General features: G+C 41.3%; 1 protein-coding gene across 1 annotated transcript in view; it reads left to right on the plus strand.

Moving 5' to 3' along the window:
* Positions 1-15,190, plus strand: part of USP12 (ubiquitin specific peptidase 12) — a 739,696-nt gene that overhangs the window by 547,674 nt on the left and 176,832 nt on the right. The window lies entirely within an intron of this gene.

Raw genomic sequence — 15,190 nt, forward strand, 5'->3', positions numbered from 1 at the left:
AACCTTATAACTAATTGGGTCTACTTATAACTATTATACTTGAAAGAAATATAACCACTGTTTTCCTTAATAATCTTTTTCCATAAGATGTTACATAACCAGAAAGGACAGATTTCTAATCTACTGATTTCTAATTGAATTATACTTATTTATCGTTTGTTACCATACAATTTTTCGAGTGTGCAGGGGACCTGAGTGATCTACAGACCGTGGACACTTTCAATTTTTTGTACCTCAAACTGCTGGCACAGGAAAGGTTGTTTGCTAGCTTGGAGGCTTTGAATACCCAGGACAATTGGACTTCCCAGTCGGCATCAGACATTCGTATTTGCCCCAGGATAAGACAATAGCAGGCTAAGACTCTTAACTTTCAAGTGGGAGGGGCAGGAAAATTGAGTCAAAGAGAGAGGCCCCTCATTCTGCTTCAAAGGGATTGGCATTTGCTTACACTTGGAAAAGAAAAAAAACTGATCAAGTGATATTTGGTTTTAAAATGCCTATTTTGCAACTGAACTTTCAAGACATTTAACTTTGCTACAAGAATGAGGAAAAATCTGAAAGTTGGTAGTTTTAAATCTAATGTCATGCTATTCATTTAAAGACATGGTAGGACTCAGTACTGCATAAGGAACAGAAGTTATAAAGAAGGACCGATTGCGCTAAAAGTATTATTGTTGCAAACATAACATTGTGTGCACATATCCCAGGGGTAATTGCGCATCTATATACAAAATTCGGAAATGTTATGCCAAATCTTTCATGGTTAAAATTGCCAAAATGTAGCAGAAAGTCAAAACCAGGTCCCACAGACCTGGGGTTTGGATTGAAATGTGACCCACAAAATATGTAACCTGTGCACCTGATTTTCTTAGAGGTCATAACTGTCACACTCACATGTGTCTCTGCAGGAGCGATGGACGAGCCTCCCTTGTTCCCGAGTCTTCACTTCCCCTGTTTCACCTGGAGGAATACCTTGATCTTTAGAAGGGTGTGCACTCCATCCTGCATTTGCAGGGGCGCGATTCACTCATGTGATTGGTGCCAATGTCTGTAGGCTGAGTTCAGATGCCAAACACTATTTTATGCCTTCACAGCGGGGCCGAGAGTTCAAGGTGCCAGTTTCTTCACTGGCTAGAAAGTCCTTCCCACAAGTGAACGTTGCGCGGAGAATGTTGAGTCTCCAAAATTGTCCGTATTGTCTTTGTTTGCCGGTATTTTTGTGGGTGAGTAGCGCTGCGTGTAGAAGCTAGCTGCTGGTAGGTTTGCGCAGCGCCTTCAATTCGAGCGCGCCTGGTAATGTCTCTCCCTTTCCCTTGCAGGAGAAATTATGTGGTATTAGCGCCTTGAGTCTGGGTTCAGCGCTACTGGAGACTTGGTGGTTAGGTAAGTTTGCACGTATGCTTTTGGTAAGTATGCACCGCACACAGAGAGAGAGAGAGAGCACGCAGTGAAATAAGTGTCTGCGTTATTGGAGCGAGCACAATGAATGTCTCTTCCTTCTTACAGGTGTTTGTGCGCTCGTGCAACTAATCTGGATTCCAGCATCGCGGGAAGATTCGGTGAGCATGCGCAGCGGTACTGATGTGCGCATGTTAACGCTGTTCTTCTTTGTTCTTACAGGTGCCGGTGTAGAAGTCCCCTCTTGATTGGAGATAGCTGCGGCGTGGAGTAAGAACCAGGTAAGCTGAAGCTGAATGATCCGGAGCAGGTAAGCAGAAGTAGGATGATCCGGAGCAGGTAAGCAGAAGTAGGATGATCCGGAGCGGGTAAGCAGAAGCAGGATGATCCGGAGCGGGTAAGCAGAAGCAGGATTATCCGGAGCCGGTAAGCAGAAACAGGATGATCCGGAGCGGGTAAGCAGAAACGGGATGATCCGGAGCAGGTAAGCAGGAGCAGGATGATCCGGAGCGGGTAAGCAGAAGCGGGATGATCTGGAGCAGGTAAGCAGCGGCTGGCTGATCCAGAGCACGGCAAGTGTGTTGCTGATACAGCTCACCTTAAGCAACACGAAGCACTGGAAGAATCTTGGGTGTGGCTCATATAGCCAGCCACACTCAAACACTAGAGAGCTCATGAGTTATCATGCACTTCCTGTTTGTGCAACAGGAAGTGGTAACCAGGAAGTTACTACAAACATACAAACATTAGGAAGGAATGAAAGGAGGGATTTTTGTTATGGGTTCTTTGTGTGCCTATGCCAGGCCTGCCAAGCCTCCACCCAGCTTGCCCCAAATACTTGCCTGATACCCATGACAATAACTACATAAATATGTATTTGTGGGAAAATTAGATTTTGGTTCTAGGAGCTAGGGGAGGTTTCTAGACATTTTAAAAGTAACACCATAAACATGACATCCTTTTCTGTGATCCAATCAGCGAAAAGCAAGACGGAAACTGTGCTCCTGCCCAATCATAGCATTAGGGGTGTGGACAGTAAGCCTGCCCCTGCCATATACTTTAGTGATGTCATTTGGCATGATAAATAAGAACCTGACAGCACACAGGGACCGATTCCTGACTTCTTCCTGATTTTCTGCGTGGCGTCTTGTTCCTGATTTCTTCATTTTTGATCCTGATTCCTGATTTTCATTGTAAAACCAAAGCCTATGCATTGCTGACTCCATTTTCAGCTAGGTCTCAAATTCTAAAAAAATCCCAAAAACCCAAGGGAAGCATCTTGATCCAGTTTGGCTTACTACTACTGGATGCCTGTCTGCAAACTCGCCATCGCACTGATCTCCAGTCGCCAGTAAACCAGAAGGGCCAGTCCAGTGCCGTCCAGGTGACCAGAACCGCCCAGCTGACCCTGTTCCGCCAGATGTGCCCTGCTGTCCTTGGTTAGACACGATCCGTGTGATGACCAGAATCCTTGACGGTCCAAAATCCTAAATTAAAGTGGACTGTAAGTATTAATAGGAAACATAGAAAATCATAGCATACCTTGCCTTGCTTTGTCCTATTCCAATCTCTAAACCATCCTATCCTTACCTTGAGAACTTGTAACATTATCAGAATCCTTACTGCCACTCTGCCTGTAATTCTTTGCGCTAGTGCTAAATTCGTAAAATAATTGTGTCCTGTGAAATCCTAAACCCTCAATCCTCCTTTGGGTAATCGGATTGGGTCCGCCAGGGCGGGCGCAAAAGGTGCTGGGGTTGGTTCTGCAGATCAACTCTAGAACTTACTGCATTTCATTCTGGTAACTTAGCCTGAATGCCCTAGTGTAGAGCATAACTATCCTTGTAAAAATTGATTTCCGTTTTCTTTTTGGCACCATTATTTTCCAAAAACGCCTCTCATTCAACATTGCATAACTCACTAAATTTAATAGCTAGAGATTTCATTTCAACTCTGGATTATACCTAAGACCTGTAGCCACACCTCAACCTACAACCTGTTCTTCGTTTGGTTAATTTTAGGCAGGAATCCGTATTTCTGCAAAGTTTTACACGTGTGATTTTCACTCTAAATTATTTCAGACCTTCCATTCAGATTCAAAGTGGTTAATTTTGCTCAAACTATAGCTCATGATTGTTCGCATATTGTCAATGTTGCTCCCATAGAAATCTTTATTGATTTAAGGATTTTTGCACACATTCATTGTTTTACACAGCCATTTTCGAATGTCATTTCAAAGTGTAAGATTGCAAACCCGTTTTTCTCTCTTGTTTCGGGAGGGCAGGTTGTATTCAAATTCTGTTTACTGTTCTTTATTCCTGAATACCTGCTGCTTCCTTATATCTAACTAGAATTGCCGATTTGTGGGTGGAGGAATATTGAAAGGGGAATTCTAACTTAAGTGCTATCTTTCCAACCAAGCCACAAGTGTTCTTTTATCTGGTGTTTTCGATTTGTCTTGCTAAAAGTGAATTTAACTGCCTTACATGCCTTCTTATCTGTTATTGTCGCCACATTGGCGATTGCTGCTCCCTATTACAAAGTCTGTTTGATTTGAATTTTAATGAAATAAATAAATATTACCTTTACCAACCAGCCTGATTCCTGGTCCACTGTGACCTGTGGTATTTTGAGAAGGGGTGTGATATGAGTGGTATATCACTCAGAATATTGAACCTATAGACATGATAAAATAAGCTTTTCAGCTGTGCACTGCATACTAGGCTGAGACCAGGGTGTATCACCTGATTGAAATACTTAACAGTTCATTGCGCAATGCATTGCCATACACACCATTGTATTAGACTTCCTTGCAGTACATGAACCAACTCGTGGACACGTAGCCATTGTCTGCACCATGCCCCATAGAAGTGTAATCTTGAAAATCCCATGTTACATAGTGAAATCATGAATGCTTTCGTTTGAGTTTCAGGTACTGTGAAACATGTAAGAGGTAGCTACCATTGCCTTAATAACGACATAATTGCACTACTGCACAGAAAACATAAAGGCACCACAATGCATACAAATATGAGCATATACAGGGAAATTACAGTAAGCAAAAAAGGAGCAGTATTACCAGAAACTGTTCATAACATAACTGATTATCTTCATGCACAGAAATGATTGCTGTCTTTTAAGCTTTCTTCTTCCCCTATATGTATATGTATGATATGATGTGAGTGAACACTGAGGAAAGTAGTGCAAGAACACATGAGAAGGGTGCCGTACACTAAGATAGAACCTTTTGAATTGTTACTTCCTGACTGTTAGTGAACGAAGCACCTGGCCTACTTATGTCAGTGAACAAAAAAGGGGTAGCCACACGTGATGTCATCAATGAGATTTGTGATGGCATCTTTGATGTCATGGGTGTTTGTCCTTGCAGTGCACACTGGTGGTGCGCGAGTTATGGTTGCTTAGCTTGCCATAACTGGCGAATCTCGGTTTTACCTGTAACCATAACGTCCCTTTAACAACATTTTCTGTTAGTTTGTGTGTATATATATATATAATTTTACACGCCCCACGGTAGTGGCCATGTAGTTATGGTTAAGTTGCTAAACCCATAGGAAGACCACTTTTTCGGTGGCTTATAATTTCACTCCCCCTGAATGAATCCTCACCAAACTTTGTCAAACGAGTATATGGTGCACTCTGAATTTTTATGCAAAGTTTGGTGAGGTTTGGTCAAGGGGGGGGCAAAGTTATAGGGGGTCCCAACATTTATTTTTTTCCCATAGACTGAATGTGAAAAATGTCTGTCACGCCTACAGCCCAAACCGCTGGATGGATTTTCACCAAATTTGCGGCAGGAGCAGCGGCTTGATCTGGAGAGCATGCGTTTGTACATCTGATGAAAATCCATCCAGTAGTATATATATGTCCTCTCCCTGGACACACTTCCCTGTTTGCTCCGCGGACAGGACACTGATTGGCTAATCAGCTTGCGTCATGTGTGCGGACTCGCAATGTGTTCTCTGATTGGTTGGGAGGAGGCGTGAGGTGCATCGAATTGTTTCGCAATGACATGTGCTGGAAGTGAGCATAAATCCAATTTTGGGGAGTGTGTTGGCGTGCATGATCAAATGCTGCATTTGTTTAGGTGGGAGAACGCCGTGATGTGTTCGCGGTTGTCCGCGGACATACTAAACACTAGGTACACTACTGGCTATTTTACTTTAGTATGATGTTGGTTTTGGGTCGTTAGAAGAGCATTGGTTGAAGAGGGTATGTATTGAAGAATTTGTACGTTGGTTGTAATTATTTTTAGAATGTTAATTGAAGTGCATAGTTTTGAGGTGGATGTATTATGTTTTTGGGTTCTGATCATTTGGTAGGTGTTAGTTTCTATGGGTGTGTTATGCTGTGGTGGTTGTGGCCAGGGCCTAGAGTCTTGGGTGCATGGCTTACAGCCTTTGGCCATGCACCCAAGACTCTAGGCCCTGGCCACAACCACCGCAGCATAAGTCTACAATGCTACCAAACATTTTTATTGTGGTATGTGGGCTGTTTAGGGGATATGTTTTAAAAAATATGAGTACTGATTGGTAGTAGTTGTCACGACACACATCCAGAAGACCCCCTGGCAAGCCCATGGGCCAGGAAGGGTCTTGACTCCGGTCTCCACTCAACCCAGGCATCCTTGGCCTAGGCCTTCTTGGGGCCAGTCCTGGCGCATTAGGCGCCAGGCTCATGCTTGATAAAGGACTTGTGTTTGGAACTACTTTATTTCAGTGCCAGTCAACATGGAAGCATCCACATAGCTTGGCTCCTTGGAACCAAGCTATGCGGTATACTATTTTTGGGTGTGGTACCATAGGACCTATTTTACCTGGACTACTTTCTTGAAGTGATTTAAACCACACTCGACTGGGATAACACGCTTCGCGTTACTTTGCAATTCTGCAATGTGATGCTCACCGTGTTCAGCTGCACCCGCGAACCTCGGAAGAACAGCATCTGTGAAGAAAGAAAAGGACATAGTTAGTAGCAGCAGCTTATCTGTAAGCTCATCGTTAGCTGTCCTCAGCTCTTGCGATCAGCATCCCGGAACCAGCGTTCCTCCCGGACCGACGGATCTGCAAAAAGGAAGAAACAAGGCATTAGACATTTTTATAATTTAACGAACGGTGCCGAAAAGCTTACTTCTCAAGCCGCTCCTCGACCAGCATCGCCTCAGGAATTCCATACACCGGGTGAGCACCGTGACCTTTGGGGAAGAAAAGACAACATGTTAGCAAAAGGCAAGGCATCCTAGAGCTGCGCATAGCGCTACGCATAGTGCCTACTCACCGCATCTAGGTGCTCTTAAAACGCCAATACTTACCGGCGAAACTCCATTCAGTCTATGCCGCATATTGGACTTTCGCGCACCTAGAGAAGAGAAAAAGACATTAGTCAAACCAAAAATGGCATGCAAGGACAACAATATACCACAGTAATAAGACCTACCTGAAAGACTCAAAGCGGGCCGGCATCAGTGAAGTAACTTGAAAGCAATCGCCCACCAAGCACAACGCGCCCATGCTAAGAAGGCAGAACGGAGAACACACCTGCATAAAAGAAAAGGTGAGGAGAGGTCCAGAGAGGCCGCGGGAATACGGGGTGGTGGGTGGCTGTTTTCCCCAGTTGCCCAGTCTTAAACATTGCCCACCTGTATTCCAGGCAGAACCCTCCTGCTGGTCACACCTGGGAACCGCAGAGAAGGATACCTGAGTCCCAACTGCTGGGTGGCGTCCCCGTGGAACCAGGTGAGCGTAACAGTAGTGTAATAGTGTTTATAGGATAGTGAGATATGCGTTTGTTTGTTGGATTGTGTTCAGATTGTTGATATTGAAGACTCTAGGCATTTTGGGTTGTATTTATTGGTGAGGTGTTCATTTGCATGGCTGTGTTATGTTGCAGTGTTTGTGAGTTTAATTATTATATACTTACTGTTTCCTTTGTTGAGGCTGTATGAAGAGTTTTGGCCAGGCCATGCAGTCAAGATTGTAGTGTTTGGCAACAAGCCCTGCAGCATAAGATACCCATGGAAGCAAACATTTTGAATTGTGGTTTATGGTCGGGGGTGTGTTATGCTGTGGTGTTTGTGAGTCCAATCATTATATACTTACTGTTTGACTTTTTGTGGTTGTATGCAGTTTTTTCGTGACATGGGTAGTTGGACACATTTATTTTCAATCACTATGATAAAAGAAAAAATCACATGTTACTGTAGGTGGTTTATAATGAGTATTGCATTGCATAGTAGATATTTTTGTATTTTGTCGACCCTCATAGCTAGTACTTTAGAAGTACTATAGTTCAAACAAGTGTACTGTGCAATTTTTTCAGTTCCTGTGTTTGTTGATTAAATCTTTGGGTCTGTGGGAAAAAACTCCATGCTGGATTTAAAAAAACCTTTCTACATTGTGGTACAATATATTTCTTTCATTGATTCCAATGGAAGGAATTGAATAGGTGTATGGTTTTTCATTTGGAAGTGGTGGTAGTATTGTTGCAATTAGAGTTAGCAGTTGGTGTATTCTATTAGTTTATTTCTTTTTCCATTTTAGTGGTATTCATCTATCTGTTGGCTTGTTGCCGATTTTTGGGACAGTTGGATACCTGTTGGCGTATTCTAACTGGTCATAGTTTTGAAGTTCAAGTTTTGTTTATGTTCATACACAGATTAGTTATTATATTTTGGTTTTAAGAATATTAAATGTTTACAAGATTTGCCGGTAATCTCTGCTTTAGAGTAATGGTACTACCATTACATTCGAACCTTCCACAATTCATTTTTATATATGCAGTGTAGTGACCTGCATTGGTTGTGGCTCCTGCGTGGTAGAATATGCCTTTTGTTGTGAAGGTTTTCTTAGCAAGTGATACTTGACCATGTGTGAATCCAGTCAGCTTGTAGTTGTTTTTGGTACCATCTGCATTATATGGTAAAAACATTACTATTACGTATTTACTATGTGTCTGTATTTGTAAGGTGGAACGATTATCGGAATTGCAGGTTGTACATAATCTGCCATGGTTTGAATTTTGTACAGTTGTTGAAATGGAATGGATATATAGTTAGGTATGGATACATACATGAAGCGTTCATTAGGAACTTCTTCTTGTACTATATGCCTGCAAAGAGTGCATGTATGTTTCCACATGTATTAAATCTGGAACATTTCATTTATAGGTATGTTTTAGTTTTCTAGTACTTGTAGCAAGCACATTAGAAATTCTTGTGGATATTCTTGCGAGTATATAGTGAATTTGACCATTCCAGCGCAGTAGTCCAATTCCTGCCTTATTCCTGAAACACCAAGTGTTGTCAGGATTGTTGGTTACATTTCTATGAAGGACTAACATTTTCAAACACAATTGGTCTGTACCGTGTAAGTAAATGTTGTCAATAATTGGTGGCAATTGGGATAGAATATTTATTGCTACTTTTGCGTAGCAATTTTCACCAGTTGTGTTTGAAAATTTGAATGTACCGGACAGTTCTGTGTCCAAGTCATTTGTTTGGAGTGTGTGTTGCTTCTTTAAAGAGGTAGTTGAGTTACTCTGGCAGTAGATTCTTCTTTGGTTGTGGTCCTTGATGAAGTATTACCTTCTTTTACTTTCTTTGGAGGAATTGCTGTGAGATCCTGCATTGATTGAGTCTGAAGTAGTTTTCTTTTACACCGTTTTGCTTTTTGTGGAACAGGATAGGTTTTTAGGTAGGGGTGTAGAGTGAACGCAGTCTATTGTATTGTAGAATGCAAGAAATATCACCATTTACCTTTTCAAATGTTTACATTTCCACTTGCGACATTCCAATGTCAATTATAATTTTTGAGTGCCATTCCAAGTTGTCTTTGAAAGAAAGGGTCTTCACGTTCTCATTTAAATAATCTCCATTTTATTAATGCATTAGTATACTGTTGTAGCCATTCTCATTACTCTCTACACGTGTTTCACGCCTGTTTAGGTCACAGGTGATCATCAGGAGAGTTTTGTCATACTTATTTTTTGAAAAACAAAGAAAATAGAAAAAAAGAAAAATATTCAAATTCTATTCATCCTATGTACAGCAAAAGAATAAAATTGTTTGATAATAAGATTTGTTTCAAGAGCATTTCAAAAGTTGTTTTTTCATTTCAACATCATCATATAATGGCACTCACCAAGTCACGTTGATTCAAATTCAGTAAGAAAAGGAATCTAATATTTCACTCCATGTCATTTACTTTACTTGCATCAAAGTTGATTAGAAATAGCCCATCAAGTACCTTCTTTAAAGACTGTGCTACCAATATCTATCAATGCTTTATCTAGGGTAAGTCCTTATGATTTGTGAATGGTGACTGCGTATGCTAGAGTTAGAAAAAATTGTTCTCTGCGTACATACATGTCTTTGAAAAGAAGAAAGCGGGCAGTTGGGTGTCCTATCCTTTTAACTTCGGATACTTTGTCAAAGAGAATATGGACAAATTGAATATTGTTGTCACGTGGGTATGTTTGAAAGCAAACAACTGTACCAAGTGCTCCATTAACTAGTCCTTGAATCATGTCAAGGTTACGTTTAAGCATTACTCTACAGTTTAAAGATAATTTTAATGTTTTCTCCAAACCAGCTTTGTTAGAGATAGTTTTCCAAGGTGTTAGCCTTGTTGTGGCTTGTTGACACATGGGTAGTGTCATACCATGTACGTCCAGTTTGTCTGTGGAGGCAATTTGAACTATTGGTTGTTTTTCTTTTTTTAACATTGTTTTATTAAATTGTGAACAGCTTGCAAGAGTTGGCATCAAGGACATACGATTGACATTTTTGTGAGCAAATTGTTCCATGACATCAGTAGCACATGTGTTATGGCTATAGAGTGCATGGATGTGCTTCTTGAGATAGTACATCAACTCTGATACTTTTTAAAATGCTGGCTTATGTCAGGTTTGCAGACTGCCGCAACTTTTCAGTTGATTCTCTGTATTGGAAATGTTGCCAAAGGTTGACATTTCTATGCTGCCAAGTGTTTTACGTCACAGTTTGTGCCCTAAGGTTTTAAAAATAGGTTCAGCTTTCACAGGTGTTAATTGAAGACGATCTCCGAAAACAATAATGTGTTTTCCTCCAAAGAGCTCTTATAGTCTGAGGTGAATTAAAGCCAATATTAGGTTGGAGACCATGCTCACCTCATCTATTAGCAGCATTTTCATTTGTTGAAAACTCTGCGTAGTTCCATTGCAGCTTCTGTACAAAGTTCGTAATAGTCTAATTTGTTTTGGTGTTCTACTGGAAGGAGTACTAATTGGTGTAAAGTGACACCGCCTATGTTGTAGGCAGGTAAACCTGTGGGGACAGTTACAACAGCTGACAGTTTGGAGGAACTTGCTGATGATTTCGATTAAGAATGTTTTGCCTGAACCAGCTTGACCACTCACGTATAGCAGTATAGGTTTGTAATCTTGGCAGGTAGAGTTTTTATTTTCATGTTGCACACCATGTTAAATTTGTTTAGTTACTTCTTGGAAAATGCTACGCTGCTCAATGTTTAGTTGTGATTTCCGTACAGCTAAATCTTCTGTAGATTGCTCATACTGACACATGGTGTTTTCTACTTCTGTCTTGGCTAATTCTGCCTCATTTGCTATTAGTGGCTTTCCAAGTGGTTCTTGGCTTCCTGTTACAGAAGATTGACTACTGTCAGAAGTGTCCACATCTAGATGAGCCTGGAGTTCTTCTTCCTGTTGCTGCTCATTGTGCAACATTGTTTGGTACTGTGTAAAGTTTACGTCTGTTACAGTGCTTTCATTTGCTTTGAAAGCATTTTCATAGGAGTCATATGCATCCAGTAGCTCTTCTTCTTTTCTCCATGGTTTAAAAAGTTGTAGCATGAAAATGTAATACAGTTCTTTATGTTGAGTTTTTAATGACAATTTGATATGATTAATTAAGATGTGTTTGGTAAGTTTCACTAAGCTGCCTTCACAATTTGCTACTCTGTATCTACCTTTCTTTTCATCTGGTTTAATATGAATATTATTTTTGTATATGACGTTTTGGGCTATGTTGTAGAGACACATGGTTTCCAAAGTTGTATTCCTGTTTGGGTGGTATGTGTCTAGTAAATAGTTTTGTTTTTCAAAATGTCTTGGCTGTTGGGATCATTTTTGGCTATTGGCTATTGTTTCTATGTCCGCATATGATTTGAGAACTCTTTCTATATTGTCAGATTTTCCATAAAAGGCAGTACCAGTTAAACGGTCTGCAGCTTCATAGCATCCACATTCTCTGAGAGAGCATTTTTATGCCTAAAGCTGTACAATTTCTGTGATGGTGTTTTGTCAGATGTTATGTCATCCCAGAGGTCCTGAAGCTCTGTTTTCTCTGCTTTGGTCAAGTAATCTGTGACATATCGTGCAACTGCAGTGGAATTGTCTGAAATGTACTGCACATCAATGTTTGCATTCCATAGGAAGACAATGATTGCATTGTAATCATTGATGTATTTTGATTCTTCTGTTCTTTTTATGTAATATGTGATCTTGGGTGATTTACCTTTGAAACTATGTCTAACTGAAGACATGAAGTTGTTTACTTGACCTGTTGTTGAAACTGGTCTAGGGAAACCAAAGCAGCATTTGGTGTAATATTTCCCACATTTGTGTCTTTGAAATTGTAAAATTTGTGTATGACCGTCATTGTGATGTTTGTGAAGGGATTTCACAAGTGACACATTTTTGGATGAACTGCAAAACAGTGGCATCACTATCCTGACCAAATTTAGGAGCATCTTTAATCCACAAAAGCATGTGGATGTGTGGTGCTCCTCTGGCTTGGTATTCTTTATTCCAAAAGAAGTGTTGCACTTCTCCGAGGGGAGGAACAGTTTTATTACAAATAAAGTGTAGCATAGCAATGAAGTAATGATGGAAATATCTTGATACATTTACAGGATCTAGAGAGCAGATTTCTCCTGGTGTTTTCATATCTGTTTGTTTTGTTTTTGTTTGCTATGCATAGGAAATCGTGTACATCTTCCCATGCATATTCTGCACAGCTTAATGTCACAAACCAAGTGGGTGGGCCAAGGTTTCTTATCATACAGCGTACATCTCTGTGAAGTCGGAACCAGTATTCTTTTGTACCACGCATATTTGGTAAAAGATTTGTAATGCTTGACTGTAAAATTTTATCTTTTTCTTGCACTTTTTGTAGCAATTCCGTAACTGATCTATTTTGAAAATGGGTACCTGATTTCAATGTGTGTGCAACTCCGTAGCATAGAGTTGCTAGTTCACTTTCAAAGAGAAGGTGGAATATGTATTCCACGTTTTGTCGGAATCTGGGGTCTTTAGAATGCATTGGTAAAGAGCGGTATTCTGATGCTGTTATTTGTGTGGGTCTATTATTGTACCTTCCTCCTTTTCCAGTAGGAAAGAGTAGAGTAAAGGCACGTGCATCTATACTTTTTCCCCATATGCTGATTGGAGATCCTTTGGCTTGTCGCATTTGGTACGTTTCCAGTGCATCATCTATGGTGTCTTTAGAGTGTAATGGGTGAATTGTAGAACGGTCTACAATATTGGATTCTGTAACAGGATCTAGAAGTTGAAATCGACCAGTTACTGATGACTCTTGAATTATTTCAGTGGTTTCCCTCAGGTTTTCTTCAATATTAATTTCTTTGTAGTATTCATTGTTGACTTTTAGATATTGCAGGGCCTGTCTAACTTTATGTAAGTCTACGAGTCGTTGCCAATTTCTTTTGTAGGTACGCCATTTACTAAGATAATTAAATATTGATCTATTGAACGTTGCACTCCCAGCGTGTGTACATTTTCTTTGAGACCTATTGGCAAATAAACGACTTTGCCACAAATGCCTTTCACTGATTCAGAGGGAGGCAGTTTTGCTGTTTTTGGTTGAAATGGGTGCAATGTTTGAATTATGATGCTCTCATATAAATTGAGTTGCTGCAGGGGTTTTGGTAATGGGAATAATTCCAAGTTATTTGTGATAGCACGGGAAGGTGTTTGGTTGTTGTCCAGTTTTGCAGTGCAGGAACTGCAAAGTATTAAGGGGTCAGTAATTTCGTATTTGTTTTCTACTATAAGATAGAGAGCTAATTGGAACCATTTGGAATCTTCATTGTATTCTATTTTGTACGTTATGTCTACAGTTTTTGTGCTATTTTTTATAAAAAGTCATGCGGCAACATACACACAAATGGTTGGGTACTTCAGCAGATGTACTTTTAAACTTTAGTATTTATTTTTTGTATGTGTGTAATAGAAGGTTGCCATCTGTACAGTTTTTGGTAGTCTGTTGTAAATCTTTTGCATTTTGTAAGTGGCTTTCAGTTCCAAAATATTTTCTCTGGATATGCTCTATTTCTTCAAAGTAGTTGTTTGGCTGTACCATGTAGAAGATTGTTATTTAAGTTGGCTAGTGCTAAAGCAGGACTTTTAGCATAGTAGAGTTTATGGACCAGATTTATTATAGTTGAATGATGTGTTGATATCATTTTGATATGATGGAAGGTCCAGAAATGCAGGCTAATGAATGTCCTTGTAGTACTGTGTATTTGCGCACTGGACAGGGGTCCATATTTTGTAGTAGTTTAATTTTCAATTTGTCTTTGCCTTTCACATACTGATTGAGGAACTTGCATAAAGATTTGAAAGATTATTTGGCAATGTTACACATTGATGTGCACAGCCATTTGTGGACTGGACGTATTGGTTCAGTGGAATGGACAGGTGATACTGAGTTTTCTGGGGATATTTTTGTGAGCAGCGTTTCTTGTTCCATAATGGTATTAAGTTTTTCATACCCTCGTCCACTGCTATGTATGGCAATTGGGTTTATTTGCTTTGGTTTGTATGCTTCTTCATTGAAATATGGTTCGAGGGGATTGGGTCCTCCGACGTATTCCATATCTGACATGTAATCACCACAGCTGTGCTGCTTCGGAAACTTTTTTCGGTGTCTGCGTCCTGCGTCGATGATGTCGATGCGCCGTCGTCGAGGACCTTCTCCGACGTCATCCGATGTGATAAGTAGGACGCACGGCGCCTGTAGCCTCAGTTCCGTTTTTTCCGCGAACGTGTTGCTTCGTGAATCTCGGTTAACGCCTCGACTCTTTCTTCGAACCTGTTTGTTTTGTGAAAATCCTTCGTGTGAAGATGTCTTCTACTTAGTCTTCGACTCCGCGTCCGGGCTTCAAGAAGTGCGGGGAGTGTGGGTCCAAGATGTCGGTGACGGACTCGCACGACGCCTGCCTCTGGTGCCTCCGGGAGGCCCACGACACGGATGACTGTATCGACTGCCAGTCGCTCACGTCCAAAGCCTTACACAAACGTAAGAAGAAGTTGTCGGTAGGTCGGGTGTCCAAGCCCCGGAAGTCGAGGTCTGCGGGGCTTTCGACGGATGATTCGAGGGGTGACTCTCCGCGTCATCGTCGGAAGTCTCGTGGGTCTCCTTCTAGGAGTCGGTCTCGCCACTCCTCAGCCTCTTTGAGGCATTCTCGGAAGCGCCGACACCGGTCGTCTTCCAGGTCTTCTTCGGAGGACTCTGCCCGGCACGTCGCTTACCCCACCAGCCGTGCGACGCCGGAGGAATGGGCTTCCTTCGGGAAGAAAATGTTGGCGATTCTTGAGTCGCAGGATACTAAGCCGTCCGCGCCCCCGAGTGGGGTCGGTCGTGAGAGGTCGAGAGACACCGCTCGCAAGAGTGGTCGGCACGAGTCACAGAGAGGTCCCGTTCGGACAAGGAGACTCGTTCTCGACGTACCCGTTCCAGGTCCCGGTCCTCGACGCG

This window comes from Ambystoma mexicanum, chromosome 7q (assembly GCF_040938575.1).
Source record: "Ambystoma mexicanum isolate Mex_15411 chromosome 7q, UKY_AmexF1_1, whole genome shotgun sequence".
Classification (NCBI taxonomy): domain Eukaryota; kingdom Metazoa; phylum Chordata; class Amphibia; order Caudata; family Ambystomatidae; genus Ambystoma; species Ambystoma mexicanum.